The sequence below is a fragment of the Aegilops tauschii genome, chromosome 2 (assembly GCF_002575655.3).
Source record: "Aegilops tauschii subsp. strangulata cultivar AL8/78 chromosome 2, Aet v6.0, whole genome shotgun sequence".
Lineage (NCBI taxonomy): Eukaryota > Viridiplantae > Streptophyta > Magnoliopsida > Poales > Poaceae > Aegilops > Aegilops tauschii.
In genome coordinates, this window is record NC_053036.3 from 527,891,684 (window position 1) to 527,902,088 (window position 10,405).

At 44.0% G+C, this 10,405-nt stretch overlaps 1 long non-coding RNA gene across 2 annotated transcripts; it reads left to right on the forward strand.

Moving 5' to 3' along the window:
- Positions 1 to 278: 278 nt before the first annotated feature.
- Positions 279 to 5,410, forward strand: LOC109750035 (uncharacterized). 2 transcript variants are annotated; one of them, XR_012203208.1, is made up of 4 exons: positions 279 to 683; positions 845 to 939; positions 4,642 to 4,718; positions 4,987 to 5,410. It is a non-coding gene; the product is annotated as an uncharacterized lncRNA (long non-coding RNA). The 2 variants fall into 2 exon arrangements; XR_005768954.3 differs by having other exon boundaries at positions 5,095 to 5,410.
- The last annotated feature ends 4,995 nt before the right edge of the window (positions 5,411 to 10,405 follow it).

A 10,405-nucleotide genomic window follows, 5' to 3' on the forward strand; every position in this document is an offset into this window, starting at 1 on the left:
TCTTGTTACTGCCAGTAGAAGTGCATAACGGCGAAGAAACCGCCGGTAGAAGTTAATCAGCAATGGCATGTGCACTGCCAGTAATAATGTCCACATCTTAGGTCATAAAAACTGCCGGGAGAACTGAACTACGGCCCACTACCTGCCGGGCCTGCCTGTGGCGCGAGCCCAATATAATATTTGTCCCAAACGCGCGCTGGCGCGGGAGAGCGCGCGACATTTCCACTCAAAAGAATTACAGCCACCGCTCAAAAAAGAAAGTAAGAAGAATTACAGCCACCACACGACCTGTTCTCCCCCAAATCGAACCCTCCCTAGACCTCCTCCTCAACCGCCGCCGCCGCCCCCTCTGCCGTTGACCACGCCCTCCGCCACCACCCCTTTGGCTGACCTGTGCGACCCCATCGGGATCTATGGCGGCGGTGCTTGGATCTCGGCGCCGCCTCCCTCGATACGCCTCTGATGTGCGAGGTTGTCGTCGCCTCCCTCCCTTCGACACCACCACCAGAACTGGTCGACGATGCCGGTCGCCTCCATCTCTTCCTTACGGTCCATCACGCCGACGAGCATAGGCGGACTCCCCACCATGGCTTCCTCCCCGCCAACGGCGAGCGTGGTGTCCCATCTCCACTATACTGGTACAATACTTTCCTCAGATCCGTCTTGGTGGAAATCCGATGCAGGTGAGATCTTCCTAGGTTGTTAATCTTTTCTTCTCTGGTCGATGAGAACTCATGGTGCGCATTGTCCAGTTGTCCGTACGAAGGCAGATTTCCCCTTCCACCGAGTTACTACTGAGTGTGTTCCTTATTGTTGTTTTCCTTTTCCTACCAAATTGATGCAGGTGCTATTAGTGAAAGGATTGGAGAGTGGTTCTAGCAGTGGTTGGTTTGTTCGAGGAATTCCTGGTGCTCGTGATTTGTAAAGGGTTTCAGCCAGGTTAGTGTATATTTCATTTTGTTATATTTTTTTTTTGAAACGAGGCAAAAGACTTGCCATTTTCATTGATTAAGAAGAAGATAATTGTCCGGTTAATTGACGGAAAACCGGGCTAAAACCGATATAACACTGCCCACATGACATGGGCACCACCGGCCAACCTGGCCACCGACATGGAACAAAAGCCACGACGGCACATGCCAATAGATGGCCACACGCGCAAGCAACTGACAGCTCCGACTTTGACGATGAGGAACGCAAGGGAAATATGCAGGTCTTGCGCTGACCGTGCCCCCGCAAATGACCACCGAATGCATGTCATCATCACCACCTGGACTCGCTCCAACGCAGCTCCGACTTCAAAGCAACCAGCAACCACGGAAGAGCACCTTGGACACGCCGGGAAGAACCGACTACCGAAGACCACGCCGCGACCCAAGCTTCGATCGACGCCATCATCGTTGCCAAACAGAAATCAGCGCCCCGCCTCAGCAAACCACGCGGCGAAGATGCCGCCCTCGACGGCGTAGATGCCGTCATCCACTAGTCTCACAGTCGTAGCCTGCTCCGAGATGATGCCCCCAAGGAGGAGAAAGACGCGAAGACGCCTCCATCGCCCGATCCAGCGGATCTGAGGTTTCCCTCCGGAGCCAAAGCCGTGGGGAGGAGCAGGAGCACCTCCACGACGACGCTTCCAAGAAAGACCACGGCACCCGCGGGCGCCGCCGTCGCCGGCTCCGATGAAGACCGGAGCAAGGATTTCTCCCGGAGTTGCGCCGACCACCAGCCGCCACCGACCACCACCCACCAACCACCACCCCTGCTGAGAGCAACCTCACTCCAGCCGCAGGATCCCTCGATCCACCGCGACCAGCCACGCACCACCTCCCCAGCCGTAGCCGCCACCCACCACCGCCGCACCACCGCGACCACCACCACCGCAGCACCCATGCCACATCACGAGAGGAAGCAAGAAGATATGAGACACGCCAATCCAGATCGAAGCCACTCTCCCGAAGCAGCAGAACAGAGGAGGAGCAGGGGCACCCGCAGCACACCACGTGCTATTAATATGCAAGTATATGTGCCAATTTCATTTGCCTGTATCCATCCTTTTTAGTACATGGATCAGTCTTTATTTATTCAGGTTCAGACATTGCGCAACTGAAGACTGTGTATATTAGTCGAAGGCACGAGCTATGCACGTGTTCTTCACTCACTCATCCGTTTATTTGAGCAACATTTATTTTCAGATGGGAGTAGTATGTATGCTGTTGAGTGTTAAATCCCGTCCAAAGGATTGGCAAGTTGCTGCTTCGAAACTTGGTAGATACAAACGATTAGTGCTCTGTACAAGCTAGTTGTTTACGGAGTAGAAGGAAGGTTACTCTAGTCATTGTTGTTTCCCGATCATAGCCACAGAAGATCTTGAATAGCAGAGTTTCACCAGTGGGCCCATTTGGAGCCGTCAGGATTCCAGAAAGGTCCTGGAGTCGTTTTGGCGCCTGCCCGTACATAGTGAATCTAAGTAATGTCAACCATTAGATCTCTTGGGCAAGGTACTGATGAACGGTGGATATTCATTTTATGGAACAAATAAATGACTTGTATTTGCTCTGGAGTCTGGGCGGACTGCTAATCCAAATTCAAAAAATTGTGTACTATAGTAGTAGGGAAATGTAGCGCTCTATAAAGTTTTTGGTGCCTCCATCTGAAAGAGCTAAATTTATAGACATGAGTGGATTTGATATTAAAAATTTCTCTACAAAAGTAGCTACTTTTCCTGCCCTGATTTACCATCTAGCTAATTGTTTCATAGGAGTTCAATACTGAGGTAACATTTTTTTTCTCTCAAACTCGTGCTTGAATGTACCAATAAAGATGCTCTGCACAACTCTAATTCTTGGTGCCAATGGGTATTCTTCCATTTACTATGATTAAGTGCTCTTTGTGCTAATTCTGGATGTTAAAAGAAAACGAACTTTGACTAATGAACATGTAGTTGGAATGAACAAGTACCCTTGTTTATCTCCATTGATCGATTGATGTGAGATCATTTAGTTCACTCGTCATCACGCACATATACTTGTACATGTAATAAAAGCAATCAGATAGAGAATCTCTTTCTGTCTCTTCTCTGTTTGCTACAAATATAGACTGAAAGTGTAGTACTGCTTCTAGAGTTTAAAGATTTGAACTTGCAAAAGTGTTAGTTCTCTGATATGAAGTTCATTATTTATGTTCTGTGAAAGTTGTTGTCTGAATGTGATATACCCATATATTATATAAAGAACAAGTTCACACCAGTACCAAAAATTATGCTTAAACTTTCATGCCATCTAATAGATAATAGTTTCTGTATACTTTTCAACTTCACAAGCATTGCAGTAACTACATTGTCACAGGAAATTAGATATTTTGAGAAGCTTCTACAAGATCTTGATATCATTTGTGTTCTATCCCTTGATCCTGTGCTTGAGAAGGAGCTTCCCTAAATTGCACAACTCCGAAAACTTGTACGTGATTTGATTTTCTTCTGGTGGTCACACTTGCATCCTTCAAGGATCATCCTTATCAGTTATTACAGTACATTTGTCGATTTAGCATTTTAATTGCTATTTGCACTATTAGGAGTATCTCCTGGAAAAAAATTCTTCTACAGACAAACGTGACTAATGTATGTGTGTTGTGTTAGATATAGATTTGGTTATGAGTTACTGCTTTTTGTGGTCATGGGGAAATTAATCATTCCAGGATCTCAACATTGTAGTATTTTGCGCAAATTTGTGAAGTTCAATGTCTTAGTGTCATGGATCAGGACTAAATGTTCTTGAGTTATCACATCAAAACTTGAGATGTGGAAATCAAACTACTTTTGCTTACTTGATTCTTTTGAGCGTGCATATGAAAGAATGGTTATCTATGTTGCTTGCCTGTGCTATCAGCTACTGTGACCTATCTTTCATACTTATATACACATTATGCTTGGACATGTGTTGTTTGTACGAAAGGAAACATCTAGTATTTTGTAATGCTTGAACTCAGGGTAGTCACTACTTAAATATTTCTCCATTTAATCGAGTAAGAACAGTTCTTCAGAACATTTTATCATTTCCATCTTCAGACATCTTGATAGGAAGCACCAGGGAATGTTTGCAGTTTCAATTTATATTGTACGTAAAGGACTGTAGATATGCTCTCTGCCAGTGAAAACTTCTAAATGATCTATGCACTATGGCAGTGCCGCAGTGGATACTTATAAATGACTGCACACATGTTTTATTAAGTCTTATTAGTATAGGGAGTTCAATAATCTTTTGGTGTTAAACAAGTGGATGCTACAACTGAATACTAAATCAGTAAAACACTGTAGGAGTTTTAAGCAAGCTTTGGGTAAAAAGATTTTTGTATTGTGTTGTTTATTCCCATTGGTCGATCGATGTGAGATTATCTAGTTCAACCGTCATCATGCACATATACTGTTACATGGAAGAAAAATAACTAGCTAGAGAACTTATTTATGTCTCCTTTCATTTTGCTGCTAAGACAGACTAAAAGTGGAGTACTCTTCTAGAGTTTAATTGTTATTACATGATGCTTTTATAAGGTTGGGGTCTTCAATCTAGTTTTTACTTGATAAGTTACTGTTTCTTAAGAATAACATGAAGCATGGATTCTTATATGTTCCATGTATTATGTCAGGGCAAGTAATTATCAGCTGAGCAAAGGCTACAACATGCTAGGAGGAGAAGTTTGAATGGAGGCAGAGAGTACACTTGGTAAGTCATATATCCAACCTGAACTTATTTACTCATTTTTTATTTTTGTTCTAGTTTGAGTCCAAAAAGATGGTTTGACAAATGAGGTTGACATTCTGTACACATGTGCGCATCTACCATTCATGCTTGTGAAGCATTTTTAAAAATAAAATTGAATATGGCCAAATTTGGGTTCCAAGTTTTGCCATGCAGTCATGACTTCGTATTAGTTTGCCCCCTTCAACATGTAATACTATGAGCCTGACCATATTTTATTTGGAACATTTAGATGATGTGCCAGAAGGAAAACAAAAGGCAACGATGAGAAGGAAAACAAACGGCAATCTACTTACATCTGACGTGTTAATTCGAATGTGCCAAAAATTTCTCTTTTCAGGAAATAGAATGGAAAAAGGAAGAGGAGAGAATGCTGAAGCACAAGAGCGAGAGGCTAGCGGAAGTTAAAGCAATAAACTATAAGCATTTTGAATGATTAGGGCCTCGTGTCGTTGGGAACATTACAACCATGGGGAAAGCTAATTTTGGTTGCTAGTTTAGCATAGAAGCCACTATATGCTCATTTTGGTCGTGTGTCGCATCAAAAAACATATGTAATTTTCCTTTTGTTGCACAACACCCTTGTATATGGGCGTTTCTAGAAGCATATGTATTTGGTCGTTAATTTTATTGAGTGAAGATAAGTTTTACGATGAGGCCCATATGTGAATTATGAAATAGTGTCATTTGTCTTGATTGCCAAGACAAAATGAATGCATATTACATTAGTGATTTGTTGCCCAGATCAATTTGCTTTTGCTAGTGAAATCAACGTGATGGCATACTAACTGCCGGGTAAACAAGCTTGTGCCGACACTTACATTGCCGGTAACTATAGTTTATATGCCACGGCCAATCTGCCGGGAGAAAATAAACTGCCGGCAAATAAATGTGTGGGGGCAGTAAAACTGTCGGGAGAAGTAATTCCCGGCAGCTGTTCTCGTGGCAGTTCTATCTGCCGGGAGAATTGCTCTCTCGGCAGTTTATCTGCCCTCTTAAGGGGCTTCTCCCGGCAGACTACATGCCATTGCATTGGTGTTGCAAGGGGGTACGATATTGATCCAGGAATGAATCACTTGACAGCGGTCAAAATTATCCTTAGAAGACTAAAGGAGATATTTCTCGGTTATGGAGGTGATAAAGAGTTTGTTGTAAAGAGTTACGCCGATGCAAGCTTTTACACCGATCCGGATGACTTTGAGTCTCAATCTGGATACATATTGAAAGTGGGAGCAATTAGCTAGAGTAGCTCCATGCAGAGCATTGTAGACATAGAAAATTTGCAAAATATATACTCTCACAAGCAAAACATGATCACACCTTAGTACTCTTTGGGTGTTAATCACATAGCGATGTGAACTAGATTATTGACTCTAGTAAAACCTTTTGGGTATTAGTCACATGGCGATGTGAACTAATCACATGGTGATGTGAACTATTGGTGTTAAATCACATGGCGATGTGAACTAGATTACTGACTCTAGTGCAAGTGGGAGACTGAAGGAAATATGCCCTAGAGGCAATAATAAAGTTGTATTTATATTTCCTTACATCATGATAAATGTCTATTATTCATGCTAGAATTGTATTAACCGGAAACTTAGTACATGTGTGAATACATCGACAAAACAGAGTGTCCCTAGTATGCCTATACTTGACTAGCTCGTTAATCCAAGATGGTTATGTTTCCTGACCATAGACATGTGTTGTCATTTGATGAATGGGATCACATCATTAGAGAATGATGTGATGGACAAGACACATCCGTTAGCTTAGCATAATGATCGTTTAGTTTTATTGCTATTGCTTTCATAAGGACTTATACATGTTCCTCTGACTATGAGATTATGCAACTCCCGAATACCGGAGGAACACCTTGTGTGCTATCAAACGTCACAACGTAACTGGGTGATTATAAAGATGCTCTACAGATGTCTCTGAAGGTGTTTGTTGGGTTGGCATAGAGCGAGATTAGGATTTGTCACTCCATGTATCGGAGAGGTATCTCTGGGCCCTCTCGGTAATGCACATCACTATAAGCCTTGCAAGCAATGTGACTAATGAGTTAGTCACGGGATGATGCATTACGGAACGAGTAAAGTGACTTGCCGGTAACGAGATTGAACTAGGTATAGTGATACCGACGATCGAATCCTGGGCAAGTAACATACCGATGACAAAGGGAACAACATATGTTGGTATGCGGTTTGAACGATAAAGATCTTCGTAGAATATGTGGGAGCCAATATGAGTATCCAGGTTCTGCTATTGGTTATTGACCGAAGATGAGTCTCGGTCATTTCTACATAGTTCTCGAACCCGTAGGGTCCGCACGCTTAACGTTCGATGATGATCGGTATTATGAGTTTATGTGTTTTGATGTACCGAAGGTAGTTCAGAGTTCCGTATGAGATCACCGACATGACGAGGAGTCTTGAAATGGCCGAGACATAAAGATTGATATATTGGAAGACAATATTCGGACACCAGAATAGTTCCGAGGTGTATCGGATATTTTCCGGATACCGGGGGGTTACCTGAACCCCCCGGGGGGTTATTGGGCCTCATGGGCCTATTCGTGGAAGAGAGGAGGCAGGCCAAGGTGTGGCGCACGCCCCCCTAGCCCAAACCGAATTGGACTAGGGGGGCCGGGCCCCCTTTCCTTCTCTCCTCCCTCTCCTTCCCCTTCTCCTTGTTGGAATAGGAAAGGGGGGGGGGGCGAATCCTACTTGGAGTAGGATTGCCCCCCCACACTACAAAAAAATACACTTCCGTGATGATACGTGTTTGTCACAGTAGGTCGCATTTTTTGTCATGCATGTACATCCATGAAAATTTTATGACAGAATCAAGATAGTCATACCTATGCTGTCGTAGAAGTGTTCCACGACATTACCAAAATTATCATCACGGAAGTGTCCACTTCCATGACGATAAATCGCGCGTCACAGAAGTACTTTCGTCAAGGGTGACCGACATGTGGCATCCACCGTAACGGAACGCCGTTAAGCTATCGGGTCCGGTTTTGGATTCGATAACCCGCTAACAGCCCTGACCAATGGGGATTTTCCACGTGTAAAATCATCATTGGCTGGAGGAAACACGTGTCGGCTCACCGTTGGGACAGATGTCATCCACTTATTGGACAGAAGGCGCCTATGATACATCGACACGTGGCACGACCCAACAGAGGCCCATTCCTGTGAAAAGGCCGGCCCGTTGACTTGGTCAAAAGGTGGCGGGCCGGCCCATGGAAAGCTTGTTAACGGCTTGTTCGCATATAGCCCATTTATAGCCCGCTAACCCAGGGCCCGTTACGACCTATCCGAATTAGGCCCAGTAGCGGCATCTGCGCCGTCCAATATGATTCCAGCCCATTTTAAGTTCCGGCCCATGTATGGCCCATGACGTCTTTCGGCCCAGTTGAGGCCCTTTGTAACTCTTGGCCCATTAACGGCTCGTGGTGAAACTGGCCCGTAATGAACAGTCTATCACTTTATACCCATTAACGGCCCATTAATCCATTGGGCCGTTTGCAGCCCATGTTATCTTTCGGTCTTCTCAGGGCCCATTTATTCTTGGGCTCATTTCCAGCATTCGGTTACTTACGGCCCATTACTGCCATTTTTTGCTTGTGGGCCAAATTCATCCCGTGGTTACAGTCGGCCCGTTTGTGGCCCGTTAATACGTTGGGCCGTTTTCATAGTGTCATCAAATACGGCCTATTAACGACGACCCGTTATGGTCGGCCCATGAACGGACGACTCCAACTCTAGCCCGTTTACGGCCATAATGCGGTCTGTTTTTGGCCCATGTTTGGCCAATCGATCATACGACCTGTCTAAGGCCCATTGATGATACGGCCCGTAGAAGGCCCATTGTTTCTATGGCCCGTAGAAGGCCCATTGTTTCTACGGCCCGTAGAAGGCCCATTGTTTCTACGGCCCGTAGGAAGCCCAGTGTCACTACAGTAAATATGTAGCCCATGGCCTGTTAAAGGCGGGAAACTACTATAGGTTTAGACCTGCTAATGGCCCAAGCTGATTATAGGCCCACGTTTTGGCCCATATGAGTAACGAGCCGGCCTGAAGACCGACAACACTGAGATCCACTGAACCTTCCGGCCTAAATTACAGCATACCGACCAAAGAATAAACCTAAACTATACAACAAAGAAATTACGACATATTAGGAATCAAAGTTCGCTACCCGGTGATAATAAAGCGCAACATGACCGCGGATTACATACACTGGGCATCAAAGGTCGCCACCAGTGCATATAAACGTGCCGACAAAAGAATATACAAAACTGAGAGCACTTCAGAAGGCACTAGACCTGGCAAGCTCGGGCCCCCGCAAGCAGCCGAACAAGCTGATGAGACCTCAGTTGTGTCAATGATAGATGCTTCATCCCTAGCTGTATGGCACCATAGTGCGCAAGGCAGTCCCCTGACATCTTCATTACATCTTTGACTTCAAGTCGGAGCTGAGCTGAAGCAAGCCTTTCCGCTTTAAGTTGAGACTGAAGAAGTCGAACTGATTGAGGCAGCGACTGCAAAGAGGTTGTCTCACACCTGCTGGTGAGTAGCTTCAACTCACTATCTTCATCAACACAGGACCTTGGGGTCATCTCGCTGTCCTCAAGATGGTTTGGCTCACTATCTTTCCTAAAGTCCTGCCTGGCATAAGAGATACGACTCTGAAAGAGAAACAAGGAGACACGTAACAGGTTTCACAATTATATAAGCAAATAAATGGATCTGTTCTGCATAAGGAACATGTTTTTACAACTACAATTTAAAACTGGTAGTTGTGGCAAACCTCCAATCAGATGTAAACAGCAGTGGAGGAAATGATGCCTATCCAAATCTATACTAGAACAAAGTTTGAAGGCTTGAGAAGGATGAAACTTACATTACATGTTAACACGGGCTGGACAAAGCCCTTCTCCATGTTGATGGAAAGATCATTCAATAAATTCCCCAAAGAAAATTCTTTATAAGCGTTGCCATTATTCTACATTTTGCAAAGAGTAAATATAGATCAAATAATATTGGAAGAAATAGAGGATAATGAAGCTCAGGTGCAGACTGATGATACATAATCAAATAGCAATTAATTCAGGTAAATATAGATCAAGTACAACGTTACAAGGCAAAAGGTACTGACAAGAGGAATGCAGACATCAACGTGTGCAGTGGCATTGGCTTTATTCAACATTTTGGTAAGAGTAAATGTAGATATGATAATTTGGAGAAAGTGGAGGGCAGGGCAGATAAGATGCAGACTAATGCTAGACAATCAACTATCTCGCGATGCATGTACAGTAATACCACCACCGTCCGTTATTAGTTGTCGCTCAAATGGATGTATCTAGCACTATTAAGTTCTAAATACATCCAATTGATCAACAATTAATTCGATACAGAGGGAGTACATGACAACAGGTACTTACATGAGCAATCAAAAACTTCATAACCATTGTGTTAATTCTACATTTATCTAAGAGTAAATATAGATCTTACAATTTCAAGCAAAGGAAGGATAAAGAAGCGAACATTTACAGTGATGCTACATAATCAAACAACAATGAGTGTAAGTATCCTAACAAAGGGCAAGAGGTACTGACAAGAGCAATGCAGAGCCCAGTA